This window comes from Mastigoproctus giganteus, chromosome 13 (assembly GCF_048544385.1).
Source record: "Mastigoproctus giganteus isolate SK-2022 chromosome 13, ASM4854438v1, whole genome shotgun sequence".
NCBI lineage: Eukaryota > Metazoa > Arthropoda > Arachnida > Uropygi > Thelyphonidae > Mastigoproctus > Mastigoproctus giganteus.
In genome coordinates, this window is record NC_143587.1 from 15,790,391 (window position 1) to 15,810,883 (window position 20,493).

General features: G+C 39.1%; 1 protein-coding gene and 1 non-coding gene across 2 annotated transcripts in view; both read right to left on the bottom strand.

Annotated features, from left to right (window-relative positions):
* Positions 1-14,061, bottom strand: part of LOC150075802 (pfs47 receptor-like) — a 50,870-nt gene extending 36,809 nt beyond the window's left edge. The window contains exon 1 of the mRNA XM_090387890.1: positions 13,935-14,061. The gene's annotated coding sequence lies outside the window, so the exon portion shown is untranslated. The remainder of the gene's footprint in view (positions 1-13,934) is intronic.
* TRNAY-GUA (transfer RNA tyrosine (anticodon GUA)) lies at positions 1,751-1,839 on the bottom strand. Its single transcript is given in 2 exon segments — positions 1,751-1,786; positions 1,803-1,839. It is a non-coding gene; the product is annotated as a tRNA-Tyr (tRNA).
* Positions 14,062-20,493: the final 6,432 nt, after the last annotated feature.

Below are 20,493 nucleotides of genomic sequence, written 5' to 3' on the forward strand. Positions count from 1 at the left end.
GAGATTGCCCATGAATAAGAAGGATTATTTTTCTATTTTGGTATCCGAACCATATTTGTTTGCTGCTGGTATATTTTTCAATCTTATTACGTAATGTTCATTTCAAATATTGGCCACAACGAAAAGGTTCTTATGGCCTGCAGTGCCCACTCAGTGCACACTCGCCCACTACCTAATACCGTGTTGAGGCACCGTTCGCACTGATAACAGATGCTATTCGCCTCGGCATCGAATCCATTAGATGTCTGAAGACGTCCATGGGGATCTGTAGCCACGCTGCCTGCAAGGCTTTCCACAGTGTGGGAATAGATGACTGTGGCGTATGGTTCGCTTCTCGTTCTAAAACATCCAACAGGTGTTCAACTGGATTGAGGTCAGGCAAATTTGGAGGCCAATGAAAGTGGATGATACCTTCACTGGGTTCCTTGAACCACTCATGCACATTGCGGGCCCAATGACACGACGCATTATTGGCTTGGAAAATCCTGTTTTTGTCCGGATAAAAATGGAACATGGCAGCTTGCACATAGTCTCATAAGAACTGTCAGTAGACCTCACCCGTGAAACGTTGGTCCATACTCACCAGGACTTCTTGTTATTGCCAGCAAAACAAGCCCTATATTAAGCAACCACCGCCATCTGCCTGGACAGTGGGCACCATGCACGATGGGTCCGTGGACTCGTGTTGGTTGCACCACACACGATGGTGTTTGCCGGCTTGTTACATCAAGTGTTTGTGGACTGGAGGACTGGAAACCAGCACACTCGTTTTCAGTCCTCCAGTGTCCAACCAGCATGTTGTTAACATCACAGCATTCGTTGTGATGTTAAGAACACCACAACGAATGTACTGCACTAGCGTACGATGCTGTTCAGATTTTTTTATTGCTAAATACGTTTCCAGCATAGTCCCTTACAAATGGAGTTGTCACAATTTAATGATCACCGAGTGTATTTCTGTGATCATTTATAAATAAATATATCTAAATATTTTTTATTTAATTTATTTTATTATCAGAAAATGCATAACTTTTTCACATAAATATGTAACAAATCTAAGACTATACTGGCAAGTTTTTCAGTTGTTTTGGAAGATTTATAGGGTTTCGTAATTCAGAAAAATTCAAAAAGGTTGTTGCGTTGTATGGACCAATGAGATGTTACTGCTGCTGGAACGAAAGTAACAAATACAGTGGTGTTCATAAGTAATGCATCACCTTCGGTTTTTTCATCGTGTTTTCTCAGCGAAAATTTGTAGAAATAAATTGGTCAGGGGTTATCTAAATGGTAAGATATTGAGACTGATTCTGAGCATGCCAAATCAATGAGAGGTGGTTGTCTCAAAGGCTGACCAATACTGAAAATATGAAATACCAAATTAGAGAGAGAGAGAGAGAGAGAGAGAGAGAGAGAGAGAGAGAGAGAGAGAATCTTTAATGCCCTTCACGGCCAAAAAGCCAGGGGTTTAGATTTTTACAGCCTCCCGAAACTTCCGGGAAAATAGAAAATTAATTTACAAAAGCTAGAGAATAATGGGCAGCCTGGCTTTCCTCCTATCGGTGTGTAAGGGCAACATGGGGTCCCAATATGGGTCCTGCGGCCAAACGCTAGATCACAACAGAACTCAACATAATACTTCTCATATACAACGCACAATACTTTTTTCTGCCTTTCAGAGTGCTGTGTACGTCATAATAGTTTAGAGGAAAAATAAGGTGGAGTTTAATAGAAAAAAAAAAAAAAAAAAAAATCCGTCGAGCCGGAGTCGAACCAGCGACCTATGGATGTCTACATTGCACAATCTACAGTCCACCGCTCTGCCAACTGAGCTATCGACGGATACAGCCACTGCCTTCCAAACAGCCCTTTTCTTAACGTAATCCGCGTACAGGAAAGAGAGAATGTGGGACAAGGTTCATTCATTCTCCTCTGACCCTGTGGGGAACGGATAAATGCCTTGTTTGCGCGTGACAAAAAGCACATTTTTTTCTTTCCCTCTTCCAAGGTAAGTTCAACTTGGCTGAAAGTGGAGGAAACATTTTCAGATTCAAAAGACATTAAGTAGATGTGCATCAGTGGTTCATTAGGGATCACCTGGAAGATGTCCTACACTAGAATCGCAGTATTCGTATGTGCCAAAATGTTTTTAGTTTGATTTAGTGTTGTTTATATTTTGAATAATTATTACATATCATACATTCAAAAATATCCTTGTGATTTTCACTCATTTGAGTTCTTGACCTATTAAATTCAGTACACATCATTAATTTTAATAATATACACTAGTGTGCAAAACATAAGGACCAAAACTATTTCTAAAGGTTGCAACCACACAATCAAACGAAGCAGCCTGTGGCGAATTGCATAACTGTGGCCGTTCAGTAGACAGCTGGTGCACATGCAAAAATTTGAATCCTGATGAGAGGCTCACATAAACAGATAAATGCAGCAGTTCAGCAGTTATGTGTAAATTACCAAATGGTGAGCACGATTGTTACAGACGTTCGATTGGTTTCATACAGTGCTACAGACAACGAAATGGCCAATAAACAACATCTGGATCACTTTACCCGGGGTCGAATAATTGGGAAGCTCGAAGAAAGTCGAATTGTGAGGAGTGTGGCTGCAGAGTTTGATATTGCCCATAGCATCGTCTCACGTGCGTGGGAACAGCTGTACCTGTCCTTCGGACAGGTACAGCTGTCCGAAGGACCAGTGGTGGTCGTCCACGAAAACCAACGCCCAAGGATGACCGCTATATACTCCTACAGGGCAAAAGGTATCGACACCGGACAACGGGACCCATTGCAATCCAGCTGCACAAGAGCACAGGACGCGGGATATCGCGATTTACTGTGGCCAGGCGACTCCACAAAGGTGGACTTTTTGCTCGACGGCCAGTACGCTGTGTCCCTTTAACACCTGACCATCGCAGACACCGTTTACAGTGGTGCATCGAACACAAGGACTGGACAGCAGCGCAATGGGGTAAGGTACTCTTTACTGACGAGAGTACATTCAGTCTCAGCAGCGATTCTCGACAGGTAATCTGGCGAGACGTTGGCACACGGTATCACCCCGCAAACATCACTGAAATGGATCGATATGGCGATCGAGGTGTTCTCGTCTGGGGAGGCGTTATCTTGGATGGACACAACTCCAGATACTGGAATGCGGTACTATGATGGGGCACGCTGCTGTACTGAGGTAATCCTTCCCCATGTGCGTCTGTTCCGAGGTGCCATTGGCCCCGAGTTTGTGTTTATGGATGACAATGCCACATCCCATCGCACTGCAGCTATTGATATGCTTTTGGAAAGTGGGGACATTGTTCGTATGGTTTGGCCTGCCTGTTCCACCGATCTAAATCCCGTAGAACACATATGGTACACTCTGGGTAGACGCCTAGCGGCACTTCTACACCCACCAGAAAATGTTCACCAACTGAAGATGGCGCTGATAGAGGAATGGACGATGTTACCGCAAGAACTTATCAACAACATTGTTCTAAGTATGGACAGGCGGTGCAAAGCCTGCATCGATATTAGGGGTTGCCATATCTCCTACTGCGGACCACCTCTTCCCTTTGTTCCATCTTTGGCAGTGACGCATCTGTATTGTGGGAGGGGGGTTTAATTTTTTCTTTCTTTTTACTAATGATAATAATTCTATAACTATAAAATTCTTAATATCACTTATACTACCAGATTTCTCTTTTTTGTTATTTTATACCCCTAGTTTTTTTCCCCTCCTACATTAACACCTGACTCGTTTAATTTTTCAGAAAATTTCAGATTCAAGGGGGGTCTAGTACTTCATGTAGGCCTCCTGCGGTTTGGCTGGGTATTCAGAAAGACGGACACAACTCAGATGCATCATATACAATATTGTTTATTCACACTATTTACAAGACAAATTAACTGAGTACACCATTAGCAGGTAAAATTTGTTAAATTTCTAGCATTAAATGTGAGCAAGGTTTAAAGACAATACAATAATACCAACACATCACTACGTTTCTTCATGTCTCTTGACAATAGCTCCATCAGGTCCAAGTTAACATCTTACTAAACACTATTCATTATCCTTACAGTAGACCTTTTCTAAGAATTTATAGTAGTGGACACGGCATACATTTCTGAATATATATATTTAGTTATATATCTATATGTTATTTCCAAAATTTCACTTAATTACCCCTTTCCAAAATAAGGTGTTTGACATTCTTACGTCTCAGGATAACACATATCTCTTACGTGTACATAGAACTAAGTTTACAGTCCTTATATCTTATCTATATAATAAGTCCAATTTGCCTATCAGACTCCCTTACTTCCCTTTATACTAGTACATGTTCAAACTCTCTATTAATTTAAGAGTACTTCCTCTAAAGTCCTTTCCTTTCTTATCTAGTACTTACATATGCTGCTGAGTGGCTCGCTCTCTGCAGACTTTTTCTTTGTTTCTGCTCAGGGCAGCCATCATCTTCTATATAGGATGATCCTGACAATTTCATTGACAATTTCATTGTCAGGATCATCCTGGAAATCGTGTCTGGCTAGTGGGCGGCTATTCTTCTGTTGGAATCTGCTTTCCATCCGACACTCTCACCTCTCTCTGTTCTGCAACTGTTAAATCTCGTCAGGAACTCATTTGCTCCCCACCCCGATCTGCTCTGGGTGTCCGAATCGTTCCATGACTCGAGGATGCTTGACAGAATCGTCAGGTTTCGCTTCTCTGCTCTATCGGGAAACAGGACCTTTCAAAGTTCCCTTCCTGTTTCTTTTCTACTGCACTCCTTTTTTTCTTTTCTCTCACTTATCTTTCAATACAACGACTTTCGGTTTCTGCCAAACTACTCAGGTCGGTTCACTTTTTTATCCTTCTCCTGATTGGGTTATCCTTTTTTTTTTTGCAGTGACTATTCTCTTCCAGGACTGCCCTTTCGAACTGTCCCTAAAAACATCGGCCCCAACTACCACTACCACACTCTAACGATTCTTTCAACTCCCTCTCTCCCTTTTTCTTTCTCCGACTCAAAAACAACAATTCCCGTTCTCTGCCCCGCATCACCTTTTTGTTCCTTCCTACCCCCCTAATTTTTAGCCAATCATAGCCCGATCGTTATCTACCTCTTCATCCTCATTCGTTCGCCCTTTATACTTCCGTGTCGAGGCCCATATCCTTTCCAAGGGGATTTCCGACTTCTAGAATTTTCTAGAAGCTTCGCCGGAACTTCCGGGTGCTTAGAAGTTTCTAGATTCTTCCATATATCCATCCCGGTCCACTTACTCCTGTACTCATGCTTTGTTTCAAGCTACTGCTCCTTGGAATTATTAAAGTGCCCCCAGAGTCGGCCTGTTACATCTAGTGGAAAGCTATCCCATCTCGGTGTATGTTCAATCGCGGGTCTCCCCTTCCCTCTTAGTCTTAAACGTCCGAACCTTCTTAGGTTAAAAGCGGTCCCTTTATTCCTTTCTACCAGAGAACTGCCCTCTTTTTGTTTATCGTAAACAAGGATTGCCTTTTACCGGTGCCCCTATTGAACTGTTGTGCTTCGATTTACTTTACTAAAATATCATTTATTTTATTTTTTTCTACTCTATATTTTCTTTTCTTCAGGATATTTATATTATCATGGATACTTGTAAGAATAGGGTTCTTACAGTATCATGGCAACCAGTGCTATGTTGCCATTTTTGAATAAAAATGGGAAGCTACAAGTGAAAACCTGACTGGTCCTTAAGTTTTTGCACACCAGTGTATGAAGCGTTGAAATTTGTATAAATTTTACTTTCTAGTAATATACAACATCACATGTTTTCTCCGAAGAATCAATATGTAACAATAGCAAATATTTTTTCGGATGATGCATTACTTATGAACATGATAGCGTATAACAGCTGGATATAGAAATCATCATCAGTAATTCAGTCTTGTGACTGGTGAGTTCCTCTGATGGGCTATCGCTATCTTTGTCTCTCCTGTTCCGTTTCATTTTGCTCATCAAGTTCTGGTTCATCCAGCAACGTCCCAATGAAGGTCTTTTTTGGTCTACCGCCAGGGCGTTTTTCCTCCAGAGTACACTCCATTGCATTCAGAAGCAAACCACCATGTCGAATCACGTGGACCACTCATTTGAGTCGAGTTGATCTTATTCTACCTAGAATTTTCCTTTGTTCTTGGACACGTCTATGGTCCCATGAATGAATTAAATTTTTCTCTTTGAACACGCCCACGATGGAAGTTGATAAATATCACGAACATTATCCTTCCAAGAGGAAGACAAACAAATACGGCAATTATCATGCGTGGATGATTCAAAGAACAATTAAAAAGTTTAAGGCTCTCAAACACAAAGTAATAAAAAAAAGGAAAAGAAATATAATTCGTGAAATATAATATTTTCTGTTTATAATAAACAATTTTTGAAAAGATTTCTTCATGTTCTTCATAATTTGTGCATACGTTCTCTCAAACAGAAGTGTACGAATATTTTCCTCCACATTTCTAACACTTATTCACACTTTTAAGGCAGTATTCATTTATTTTCAAAAATAAGTTTCTTGATGTTACAAAATGGTCACACCTGGGATAACTTCTGGCTGCACACAGCCATGAAGAAGGTTAACAACCTCATCACAGCCTTTGGAAAACATACCGTGACAGTCATGCATATTTGCACTTTGTAGGGTCTTTTACTCATATTGTGCACTGAACCTGTGGAGAATTTCAGCTGGTTTCACTATCTTTTAACAGAAATTTGATGATACAGCATTATTCTACACTCTTACCGGTCTGATGTCATTTTGTACTGCTTCTGTTTGGAGAGCACAGCTATGAGTCAGGGATCAATGATATCAGATGGCAGTGTCATCACCATCTGCCATGAAGGGTGTTTTGTTCCGTTATGCACACACCTTCTGTTAAAAAAAAAAAAGTCTCCAAAAATCCAAGGGTAGTTTAAGGTCCCAGAATTCTGTATTCCATTAATGATTGTCAAATTGCAGTTCTGTTCATTTGTCAACCAACGAAGGCTGCATATGGCTGTTAATTAATAGAAAGAGAAAAAATTGTTTTAGGACATCTTCAACTTCAGAACATGTGTTGTCTTTGGAAGAAATTATGATTCCATTCTATATAAGTTAAGTAATCTTGCTAAACACATTTTTAAGCCCGAACTGATTATCATTTGACAACATTCAACAAATTTTCTACTCTTTTGACCTTTCGCCATCAAGCAAAAATGTTTACAAAGCCTTGAATGGATTGAGTAAGCTGAATGTTAATGGCATTCTTCCACTTGCTGAGATTACACACATGAGGGGCATAAATTCAAGCCGATGAAGGGTGGTTGCAGGATAGATGTGAGGAAGTTTGTCTACGGCCATCGGGTGGTTCTATCGGGTTCCATCTATCATTGTGAAAGTGGATGGGTTGAATAAATTCAAGGAAGTCCTTCCATGAAATGATGAGCTTCTTCGCTAACATCATGACTTGTTCATACCATGTGATATAAAGCAGGTAGGTAGTTTCAGCCACATTAGCAACTTAAGCTATATTGAGCCATATAATATGTCTCTAAATTGGGTGTGTTCTGAGGTCAATATTCTGTCCGCTAGACGAAACATTCGAGTTTCCGGGAGAAAAAACAATGACATCATCGCTTGATACCGATAACTCAGTCAAGTTGTGAAAAAGACCTATACAAATTCCTCGAGTTATTGATGGAATTCGAATTCGGGTCTTTTCCACGCGGTGTGAGGAGGATGATGATTATACCAACTGTGCTACCTACAATGACCCAAATAAGCAGATACGCTTACTAAATACCAAAAATACAGCTATCAAAACAATCACTGTTATCTCCTTTTCCTGAGCCTTACTAGGTAAGGCTCAGGAAAAGGAGATAACAGTGATTATCTCGCAGATAGCTCAGTGGATAAATTCATCATCCTCTCAAGCCGAGCGAAAGGTCTGAGTTGGAATTCCAGCGCGGAAAATTTTATGGGCATTTTGTATTAGTTTATTTATTTATTTTATTAGTTCATTTTGGATTTACAGACTTTAAACCGTTTCCTCCACCAACTTTGTTGCCCAGTGTGGCTTCGAACTACTGCAGCACTCACCCTATTCTTCTGACTAGCACCGTCATACTTCTTGTTTCAAGAAATGAAGAAACCATTGCGTGGACGCCGCTTTGATTAGTCTCAGGACGTCATCAATGAAGTGGATTCGTGGTTTCATGCAAAAAAAGTGCAGACTTCTATGAGCAAGGCATTAAACAAGATCCATAGATAGAAGAAATGTGTTACTATACATGGAGAGTACATAGAAAAGGATTAAAGTTCCTGCGAAGTTTCACCTTTCTTGGGCTATTATTGCTAGGTAAAGGTACGAAGTTTTGATACCCCCTCGTATTAATGACCTTCTTCCATTGACTGAAAATCCTATTGTAGTTTTTCTGATGATGGCACATTGAATTGTACCTTAAAGTTTGAGAAACTTTAAGGTAGACTCTGCACAAACAGCTTCAACTTGTCGAATATCCACCACCAATTCCTTAAATGTTGATGTTTAGTTGACTTCAATCCTTTTAAAACTCAGCCCTATCTTATTTCTCGCAGAAAGGATTCTTCTGCTCCTATGCTTATCTTCGATGACACTCAAATTTCTAGGCAAGGTCATATATCTCTATTGTGGATAACCCTGACTTCTAATCTCTCTTGGAATAAGCACATTATAAATATTGCTTCCTCTGCATCTATAAAACTGAATTTTCTCTTTCACTCTCGGCGTTACTTTTCTTCCAAGCAGCTGTTCACTCTGTTTCATAAATCGCAAATCCGCTCTACCCTGGAATATTGTTCCCACATCTGGGGTGGTGCACCCAAAACCTCTCTCAGGCTTCTAGATTCCCTTTCAAAAGAGGACAGTTAGGCAAATTAATGACTCATCTCTAAAGAATCTCTCCACTCTCTGTCTCATGGACGTTCTGTTTCTGCTGCTTGTCTTTTCTATAGATACTTCCATGGACACTGTCTTCTGAGTTGGCTTCTATAATTCCCGCTCTCGCTTTCAAAACAGTCCGAATACCTGCTGCAACCAGTCAACATCATTTTACTGTCTGGCATCAAATTTACAGAACCAAGGTGTCTTCTGCCTCATTTATTCATTCAACTGCCATTTTCTGGAATAAACTTCCTTCATAGTTATTTCCTGAAAATTACAATCTACAGAAGTTCAAGTCTAATGTCAACAACTATCTTCTTTCATCTTCTCGACCTTCAGCCCATGCACGGTACTAGGTACTATAGGTTCCAATACCTATCGTGTTTGGGGTTTTCATAAAAGAAAAAAAAAATGTGAACTGCTGGAGGAGGAATTTCCCCAAGGAGCATGCTGCGGTTAGCCGATTATGTCCTGATTTTTATCGTGTACTGGATGCAGTTCGGAGGAAGATGAACTAAAGCAGTACTCATTCCACCGCTCTGAGGGTAAGGTGACCCAGCAGCTCACCTGAGAAGGAATAAATGTACTGGCTGATTGCCAAGTTTGTTGCTGATGTAGGGCCAAGGAGAGCGTTGCTCAGGCAGCTAAGATCTAGTCTTGAGGACTAATAGCCCTATTTTGTGGGCTTGGGTATTCCTGACCCTGTGTTGTTAATATCTGTTAGGACTTAACAGTGGAGACCAAAACTCGTGGTTGGTGGTGTAATGCCCCGTCTCCACCACGAGGCCAAAGAAGTCTCTCTCTCTGGTTAAATATCCTTTTTAGTTACATTTTGTTTGAGTTCAGCCGAAGTAGGGGTCTCTGCTTAAAATTTTATATAAAACCTACTGATATGATGTCTTACTTTCCTATAAGCAGATAAGCTCTAGTTGCATATGTGCGAGAGCACGGGTGGTGATTAGCATACTGTCTCACTTAAATGCAAATGATCAGGAGCATCTATTCTTGGCTGTAGTATATCCATCTACAAGGGGTTTGTTTTTTTACGAAGATAATGCCCATGTCGCAAGGTCAGAATTGCACAGAACTGGTTTCTGGAAATGAGAGTGAATTCAGGCAGCTGCGGTGGCCTCCTCAGATCACCAGATTGCAATTCAGTTATGCCCCTGTGAGATAAGGAGAAATTAATTCTTCAGAGTAAAATTCCCTCAAACATTCAATTTGCAACAACTCTGAGAAGCAGTTGAATCAATGTGGATCTGTAAAAATGTCTTCATTTTTACTTTTCGTTTGCCTTTGAGGGCTGTTACTTCGCCAAGTCACCTTATATTTTTTGCCACTACTAAACTTGTAGTATGATATTCACTCCGTGTAGAAGGCTGTTTCTTTTTTTTTTAGCGTACGCCCGTTGGCGCAGGGCTAGGGAAAACAGCAGTTGTAAGACCATTCCATCTTTAAGAGTCCAGCTGATTCACAGCAAAAGATCGTTACTCGATCGATCGGACGCACATCGTGGATATAATATTTATAAAACGGTGAGAAAGTATATGACTTTCGTCGGAGAAAAGAGAGTAATGACAATTAAGAAGCATACTTCAGGGTGAAATCTGAACCTTATAACTGCGGGGTGATTGTTGTCTGGAAATTCCTTGTGTAGGAACGAACGGACTTTAGATCTAGTGACTACCACTGGGCAGTCTGGAAATTCCACCCCATGCGGATGTGAAGTTCCTCTTTCTCTTCATAAATTCCATTTTTGCCGTGTCAATTCTCCAAATTAACAGTCCCTGGGATTTTCATTTCACCACGAAATTAGCCTTTTGACCAATAGAAGCATTGGAACCTATAAAAAAGGGGGGACATATATATATGCAGATCGGAGAGGTCGAACGGTGAGGATGGACATACTCAGAAAGACAGAGAGAGAACGGAGAAAGATACAGGGAGAAACCCAGAGAGAGGCAAAGACGGAGAGTCTTGTCTTGAGCTAAGCACTTCTTTTTCTTGAGACTATCTCGTCAAAAACGTCTTGAGAATCTTTTGCTGCTGGCTCCTGTTCCTATACATCTATCCCTGAATATTGCAAAGTTTATTCTGGTAAGTTTCACCCTATATTTACAACACGATAGTTAATAGAATGAAAGTGTCGGACGTTAATACATAACTCTTTATTTAATAGGGTCCACTGAGAAATAACCTTCCTCATAGGAACACTCACTAAGGTAGTGTCTATCTTACAATACTTAGAAATTAGAGTTTAAGATTAGCAAGATCCATTTGTATTAATGGAATACCATCAGTTATGACTGTTAAACCTGTATAGTACACTTACACATGCACCCAGATACTCGAACTGGAGGATGATTGTTTGCTTCAGAGAGTACGGGCAGCAGTGCCAACTGAAGATCACACGAAGAACACAGACAAATTTGAACACATGTATCATTAACCTTATGATATATCGTTTTATCCTTTTGATAAGAGATAGAGCTCTTATATAATTATAATAAAGTATATAACCACTTTATTTTACACCTGTTTGTATGCTAAAGTTAATAAACATGTTTTGTTTAACCATCCTTGCCTCTTAGCCATTCTCTTGCTACACATTACCCACAGCACGAGTTTTGTAGTAAAAGAGCCATAGTTCTGTGGCATTCTGAGGTCTAACTTTTGGGAGGATTTCAGAGTGAATAAACACAACGCCGATTTTGATGTTGCGAATCTATTCTCCACGTTTCAGAATAGATCTTGAGAACACGAGATTGTGTCCTAATAATTAAACCACTAGTCGATCATATAAAACACAGGCGTTTTCTGGAACATCAATATTAATGAATAAACTTGCCCGGAAACCTTATTGTACACATTGCATTTTGAATAATATTAAGAGTTGAATGTCTTAGTCTCCATTTGAAGAATGATGTCCAGGCAAACCCCTGTGGAACAGACCAGCGTCCTGGCAGCACACTTTCCCATTTGAAGAATGATGTCCAGGCAAACCCCTGTGGAACAGACCAGCGTCCTGGCAGCACGCTTTCGACATCCTGTAGAATCGGTGTCACGATGAATCTAAACCAATCTGGGAGCTAAAGCAAGTGGTTATACATTCAATTCTTAAGGAGTTTGGAAGGAGAGGGTTCTCTGTATATGTGGAAGGAGCTTATCAAGTGGCATATCACAACGAGCACGACTCTGGTGCAAGATAATTTTTATCAAACTTTCTCATTTTTTCCTTTACGGCTTCCGCTTAGCTCAGAGCTGTCGAGCAGGACCACTACCATAGAATAACACGTCGCTGGATTTATCTGTAACTTGAGACAAATTAAAAGATCGAGGTGAACCAGTTGGCTGGCATTTTAACCTATTAAAACTATCTTCATTGCCTGTGGTATTTTGACTATTCGGTATTTTGATCATAGCTGTTCGAACGAATTCATATTTATAAATCAAGTCACACATACAAACTACTCGTACCACACATGAATTTACAAGTGAAAGATAAAAATTTATGAGAACTGCAATAATAGCCTGGAATTCCAAAGCTTATAATGTCAGCTTTGCAAATAAAACATATACGCTATATAAAAATGTCACAAGTCATTATAGACACCGTGAATTTCCTCATGGGCCCCACTTCCGTTACTTGACCTTTATATCTAAAGAATATCTAACAACCGATAAATGCGTTGTTTGAGATTTATGCGTTTTAATATTTATTATTCTGACTTTATTTCGCGTCATGAACGCCGAGAAAGCCAGGAAAGACACACACACACACACACACTCTCTCTCACTCACGCAATAACAAGCTGTTGTTGCTGTTATAGGGTTTCTAGGAGCATCAGCAACTAGGGCCATATTGCTCTGTGTGTACTTGCGAGTGTTCTGTTGTGGATTTTCTGTTTGCTTCACGAAAAACACGAGTTTCCGGGAGAAAAAAACCCTCGCTTGAGACCGAATCAGCCACGTTGTGAAAAAGGCCCATAGAAATTTCTCACGCCATCGACGGGACTCGAACTCGGGTCTTTTCCACCCGAGTGTGGGGAGGTCGGTGATTCTACCAACTGTGCTACCCATTAAGAAAAACAACAGTCAGGAAAACAAGACGCTCATATTTCTCACTACTCCTGGATAAACTCAAAAATAATCATTTACTCGCTCACAAGTTCAAAAATTTCTCCTCTGTTTAAGAATTTTTACTTGCCAAATGAGTTTAATATACTTTTATAATTAGTGAATAAATTAAATATACCGTTTCTTGAGATAATATCGCAGTTTGACAAATTTTATTTAATTAAGCTTTGAATATAGTGAGGCTCCGATTACTGAAACATCACTTATCCGTACAATAGCATCACCCACATTCGCTGTGCATACATCAGTGTATTTTATACCTGATTTAGAATAAAGTAAATATAACTTACAACTAATAATAAGTTAAACTCCTTTGGTTTAGCAATATCAAGTGGACAAATACAAGTGTGAAATGTTTTTTGCCTTTTGAAACTTCTGTACTGTGAATAATTTGCATATGCAGCTTCTACCGATTTATTGTAATTTATTTAGGGTCTGTTGAAGTTCTGAATTATTCTGTTTTCTACGAGAAACGTTTTACTCGTGAGAATTTCGCTAACAGTAATGTACTTTTAGTGTCATTAAATTTCTTGTAACGAGTGCAAGAAATATCTGAATATTTAGTAAAACTTATCTTTGAAAAGTTTTGATAAAAGCAATTATCATATCAAAATATTAGAGCGTCATTTGTTTCTACAAGTGACACGTATCGATGCAGACTGTATCAATAGCTTATAATCAGTATTTATGGACTAGAAACTTGCGGTAAAAGGCAGGCAATAAGATGCTTCAAGATGGGGACCAAAGACTTATATGATCTGACCTGCAACTTGCATTTTTATTAATATACAGTGTACAGTATAAATATCCAGAAAAGTTAATCATATCTAAAGAGAAATACTTACTCAAACAAGATGGGTTGTGATACTCCATAGCTGTTGAGCACATATCATGGGATGTTAAGTCCCATACTAAAATCGTGAACAGCTAGCTACAGCAATGAAAACACCGGCTTAGCTTCCTCGTTGCAGCTGTTCAACCATTACAGATGAAATAAAACTTAAAACACGTGAAGCAAGTACTACTGAATGATGTCACATCCGTTTTACACGTGTCTCCATCTTACACCATTATTTGAAATGTTTCTCATGTGAAACGTCACATGGGCAAGGTCTTATAATAAATATTAAATAATAATGTAATTAATATTAATATAAATGAAATATAAATATTAAAATTTTAATTTTTAAATTCACAATTTCACCAAGTATATTAAATTATCAGTTAATATACTTGGTGAAATTGGCTATTATTAAAGACAATTATTGATGGTTATTTTGGCACTGATAAAGGTCTAAATCATATTTAAAACTGGGAAATTGTTTATGAACCCTCCAATTCCTCCATCTCCCAATACCCCAAAGAAAAACGATGTGAAAAAAACGAAATTTGAGCAAGATAGCAGTATTTGGTCAGAGTGTGGCGCCATCTATTCTTAAAAATAGACATTAATGTAAATCGATTGGAATATAAATTATTGTAATACAATATAATGTACTGTTATGTAATTAATAATTAACAAAATATAATGTAATGTAATATAATTAACAGAGGATATGCTCTTAAGTACAGAAATAAAATGTTTTACTTTCTTATACAAACATAGGCCAAAGTATAATATACGCTGTATTCGAAGGTAATATTTCCGATTTAATATTAACATATATATATTTAAGTAACATTATACATTATTATTTATCAGTTTACATAAAAACGAAACATTGTAAAAAGGAATGAATGCATTTTTAAAAACAAAATCCACTATTTAAGCGAATTAAGGTTTCAGAAGTTGGTGAAAAATGATATAAAAATAACCAGAGCAAATATATGATGATGTAGATGGCGCTGGTGCTGGTACTTCATTTTTCGTAACTTCTAACACTCAGACAAGGAATTGGATATTCTAAAAACTGAAAAAGAAAAAATATAGTACAATTTTGCGTATTATATTACTACCAGTAGTTTTTAATTTACTTAAAATTATTTGTGCATTTTGATAAAATGAATAATATTCTAATAATTACGTAAATGTGGACAAAAAATGTGAGCATTATTACCATACAATACTTAATATAAAACATTTAATTTATAATTTAATTTAATTTAATATAATTTAATTCAATATAATATAATATAATTTAATATAATATAATTTAATTTAATATGAAACATTTAATTTAATTCTAATAATATTTCTTATGCTATATAAAAGAGCCAACATACTTAAAATATTTTTTCAGAAATCACTTGCTCGTGCTGTCGAATATTCTGGTCTTTCACTCCTCCTGCTGTAGTTCTCATTAACAGCAACCAAAGTGAAGGCGAAGAATCCACAACCGCAGATCACCAGCAGAGCTCCAAATCCAAGCATTATAGGACCCACTGTTCGTTGAACATTGGCCCCAATATAGCGATCATAATTTTCATCTGCCACATTGGGCCGAACCTCAGTAAAGGCAATACCGGTGAGAACAGCGCCACCTATTAGAAGTGCTAAACCAACGACTTCAACACAGATTGTAATCCAGGAAGCTGCGGCGAAATTTCCCATCCGCATCAAAGTGGACACCATCTTGCGGTGAGGCCTGAAATGATAGTAATGGATTTAGAAGTGTGTACCAAAACTGCAATAACTATTACATCATAATACATAACGGTCCAAAAGTTTAGGAACATTTGAAACACCTTTTAAAGGAGGCATACTAATTTGTATCCTCATGGCTCTGGAATAAAAGATACAGGTATTCGTTGGTAGGTTCAGATTTTTGTACTCAGTTTACGGAGGCCTGGAAAGGTAGATGTGTGCGTGTGGGAAGGAGGTTCTTAAGGCTGAAAAGAATGAAAGTTTCAAGACAAAATGTATACAGACTTCGGAAAAGGGATCTATGAGAAAAACCCATGGTTTGTTTTTCCACAGGAGGGGCCCGTTTGATTGTTATTTAATTTTTTTTTTTTAAACAGTAGAATCAGGATCTACACAGTGTCGCGCTTGCTTGACATTAGATGGATCGCTTAGTCATTATAGTATCACCGCGCTTTGTACCACTTTGGCGTGGCGACCACACTGCTTATAATGTGAACTGTTCACTGATTACACATCATCTATAGGCTTTATCATCGATAAACTTCTTGTAATCAGCAGCAATCTTCTGTACGTTGTACAGCACTTCCATTGGAACCTATTGACTTTTCTCAGCCTCCATGCCATAGATTGTACAGTAGAAAGAGCTCTTAAGGAGTGCAGTAGGTTCTCAATTGACAGTTTGCAAAAAATAGGGCTTCATTATTTCGCCCGCTGTCATTTTTTGTTGTTGCGAGGAAGCGAAGGGCAACGATTCGTTCTGAAACTTTTCTAAATTTCAGTACTTCAATTATCAGTGAAATGTGTATAAGTGGACAGTTATGCCTGTAGAGAATCCATCTGTCTGCGCGGGTAACACAGTGGTATCGTCACCGTCCTCCCCACACCGGGTGGAAAAGGCCTGGGTTCGAATCCCGTCGATGACGCGAGAAACTTTAATGGGCTTTTTTCACTCCGTGGCTGAGTTAGTCGATCTCAGGCGTAGATAGCAAGGTTTTTCTCCCCAGTAACTGGGGTTTTTTCGTCCAGCAAAACAGACAAATCGACCATGGAACATACGCAATTTACAGACGCAAATACGGGTTAATGTATTTAATTACGGGCAACCCTAAAATAATATTTTTTTTTGTAGAGAATCCATCGAAGTAGCCAGTGCTCATTAGATGCGATGGTTTCAATGTTGTTTTCCCTGCAGAAGCTCAGATTTCGGCTCCAGAGGTAATGAATGACAGTCTGAACAAACTGGTAAGTGTACTTTGCTGTTATTTTACACTCAGTGACATGTAGGGTCCTTGGCAAGCCACCTGGATCTACAGACCTTGTCGTGGATGTCTGCTATGTGATGCTTAAAGCTAAGTTTTTAATCAAAAGTGACCCCAAGATCTTTGTGCTGGGTGACAAGTGGAATGGGAATTCCATGGAATTCCGGGTTAATTTGATTGGATGTGATTTTAGCAAGCATATTAGTAAGACAGATTTTGTTGTATTTATTTTCAGGGAAAACTGCGAGAAGTATGTTATCAGATTCTGTAAGTTGTTGAAGATGGACGCAGATGTGGTATTTGGGTAAGTCTCGTGGATCCAATAGACGAGTTTCAGATGGTCAGCATAGCTGATGAACTTCTAGCATCCATTTTCGTAAAGAATTCTGTTTTGTTAATGTAGATTCAAAATACCTATTGAGTTTTTATCACCTGAGCAGGATCATCAACAGTTAGACCACCGACATCAAGTGCAACAATGTGATTCAACTCTGTCCTTCCACTGTTAATGTAAGTAAAGAAGTCTTTGCTGCTTTTCTTTGCATTGGAGACTTTTCGTAATCTACCTTAGCTTGACTAACCTCTTTTGTGACTTGAGGTTTGTCCTTTTGTCTGATGACTCTGTTGAAGTGTAATACATGGTGTTTGTTTCAACCTTCTATCACAGCTAATTTTGGATGAATACAAAACTTTTTTGAAACACTTCCTCGTATAACAGTATTAAGCATGACTTTATTTATATTCAAATATGTGATGCAACACCCATAGGAAGAGAATTGCGAAAGATAAGCAACTTACACCTGTTTCTTCAGGGAGTGAAAAAATCTAAAACAGCTAAATGGCTATAACTGAAGGAATTTGCAGATGCGAACTACTACTACTCTGAAGATCCATGAATAGCACACTCGTGTAAGTATTACTCGTAAAGCAATAATTTCTATGAGTGAACAAATCACACTCCATTGTGAAGCTGAGCCTCATAAGTGTTTGTCTGGAGATAGTTTAGATAACTTCGTGTTTGCTTTCCTGATAGTATTTTGTGAACCAAGTAACTACAGGTTTTCTTTGTCCTTTTATCTGACTAAAATTCTACTTAAAATGGCGGAATTCCATTCAGTGGAAATGCTACGCTAGACGTAAAACAATCTCAAAGTATAAAAATAGCCTTTAATTCGAAAATTCCATAGGAAAAAGGGATTTGAAATCTAAAGGATACTTATATTTCAAAAGCTATTTTTAATGTTTTTTAATAGTTTGGTTTATTCCTGATGGTATTTTTCCTATTTTGATACAAGAATAAAACCAGAAGTGTAAATAGTTAAGTACACCTACCAAAAGAGGGAGCAGTTTTGAACGGCCACGAGCCAAACCTTAGTCAAATTCGTTCAAGAATTGAGATTTTTGAAAGCAGTTAGAAATTTACGTAACTGAGTGACCACTTTATTAGGTACATCTACCTGTAGCAAAACAATCCACGAAGTCAATTCACCCTCTGTCTCTCTCCTTTAACCCTGACAACAGTCTGGATTCATCGTGGCATAAATGCAACGTCCCCACACCGGGTGGAAAAGACCCAAGTTGGAATCTGGTCAATGACGTCAGGAATTTTTATGGGCCTTTACACCACGTGGTTGAGTTAGTTGATCTAGGCGAGGGTAGAATGGTTTTCTCTCCCGAAAACTCAAGTTTGCCGTCCAGCAAACAGCAAATCGAGCACAGAACACATGCAATTTACAGACATTATATATGGCGTAATATGATCTAAGTTGCTGACATGCCTAAAACCTTATAATCAACCACCTACCGAACCAAACGAAGCGTTGAAAGTATGCTAGGGGGTTGCAATCCATGTTAACTCAATAGCTTCCTGTAGTTGTCACAAATTGGATGGTATCAACATTTCACTGGCCTACTATTAATATCAGGTCACCTGCATATCTTCGAATTACCATTATTTAGAGAAAAGCTAATAACAGGTACTGAACCTTTAGCCTTTATGAAAGCCTCCAATCGCCGTGGATACTCTCCACCAGTTTTTTGTAAATATCCTCTGATATTTTCGCCATTCGGCCTTCAAAGCGGCGGAAACCATGAATGCGAAGGTCTATTAAGACCTTCGCATTCATGGTTTTGTCCAAAGTAACCAATAGTTTTCTAGTCCAAACCATGAAAAACAGTCCCAAACCATCACTCTGCCTCTGTCAAACTTCATTGTCGGAAGACGAGAAAGTCCGGCAGGTAGCTTTCTCTAGACATCTGCCACAGCTAAGCATGACCAACAGACTGGTAGGCCCTATGCCATGATTCGTCACTCCAAAGCACAGTTTTCCATTGTGTGCGGTCCAAGAACGGTGAACCTTCCGCCAATCTTGATGGTGCCTGGAATAAGTCGGGGTAGTAATTAGTGGCTTGTGGACGGCGGCACGATAGTAGCAATCCATATCATGCAGCGTTCTGCGCGTTGTACTGGTGCTGAAATGTCTCAATCGTCTCACTGAGGTCTGTATGTGCTGCGAAAATAGAGCCTCAGTAAGCCTCAGATTTTTTCGGGTCGTATCGTGACGGTTTCAGCACCAGTTCGCTTCCATTTGTAGATCACATCACCAGTAGTCCACCTAGGAAGCGTCAATGCTGTTGAAATACCACATATAGACCGACTGCTTATGTGGCACCTTCTTATAATTCATCTTTGAAAGCCTATTAACTCAGTCGATCGCGGCATCTCGCTATTGTTGTTGTTGTTGTTGTTGGGTTTTAGGCGTATCAGCAAAGCAGGCCATTTGTAGATCACATCACCAGTCAGTCACCAGTGGTCAATTTGCTCTTTGCCGGAAGAAAAACCCGAGTTTCCAGAAGGGAAAAAACCCATGCTACCCTCGCCTGAGATCGACTAACAATCGTTTCGACACAGTGTGGGAAGGACGGTGATTATACAAATTTTGCTGCTTACGAGGGCTGCATGGGTAGGAAGGACATGAGTAACTAGCTATCAACCAAGGGGAGGGGTCCTTATATTAATGGTAGAGCAATGTATATTCATCCTGCCCATTCTCGTACTGAACTGAACATTTTGCATCATCCTTACTCATCTGTCCACTTGTTTCATATCTCATGGCACGAACACATGTTACTAAAGGAGCGCTCCATTTCATGAAAAGGGTAGGTATATCTAGTAAAGTGGCCACTCACTGTGCAATCTAATATCAGTTTTGCTATGCAGAAATTGATTTAACAACATGTATGTCTTATATCTCACAAAAAGGATTTTTCTACTACTTCGATAACATTCTGATTTCTAGACAAGATCATGTATCTTTATTCGGTATTACCCTGACTTCTAATCTCTCGTGGCATAAGCACATTACAAATGCATGGCATTCTCTGCATCTAGAAAAACTATATTTTCTCTGCGTTACTTTTCTTCCAAACAGCTGTTCACTCTGTACAAATCGTAAATCTACCTTACCATGGAATACTGTTCCCACAGCTGGGGCGGTTCCCCCACAAAACATCTCTCAGGCTTCTTGATTCCATTCAGAAGAGGGCAGTTAGGTTAATTAA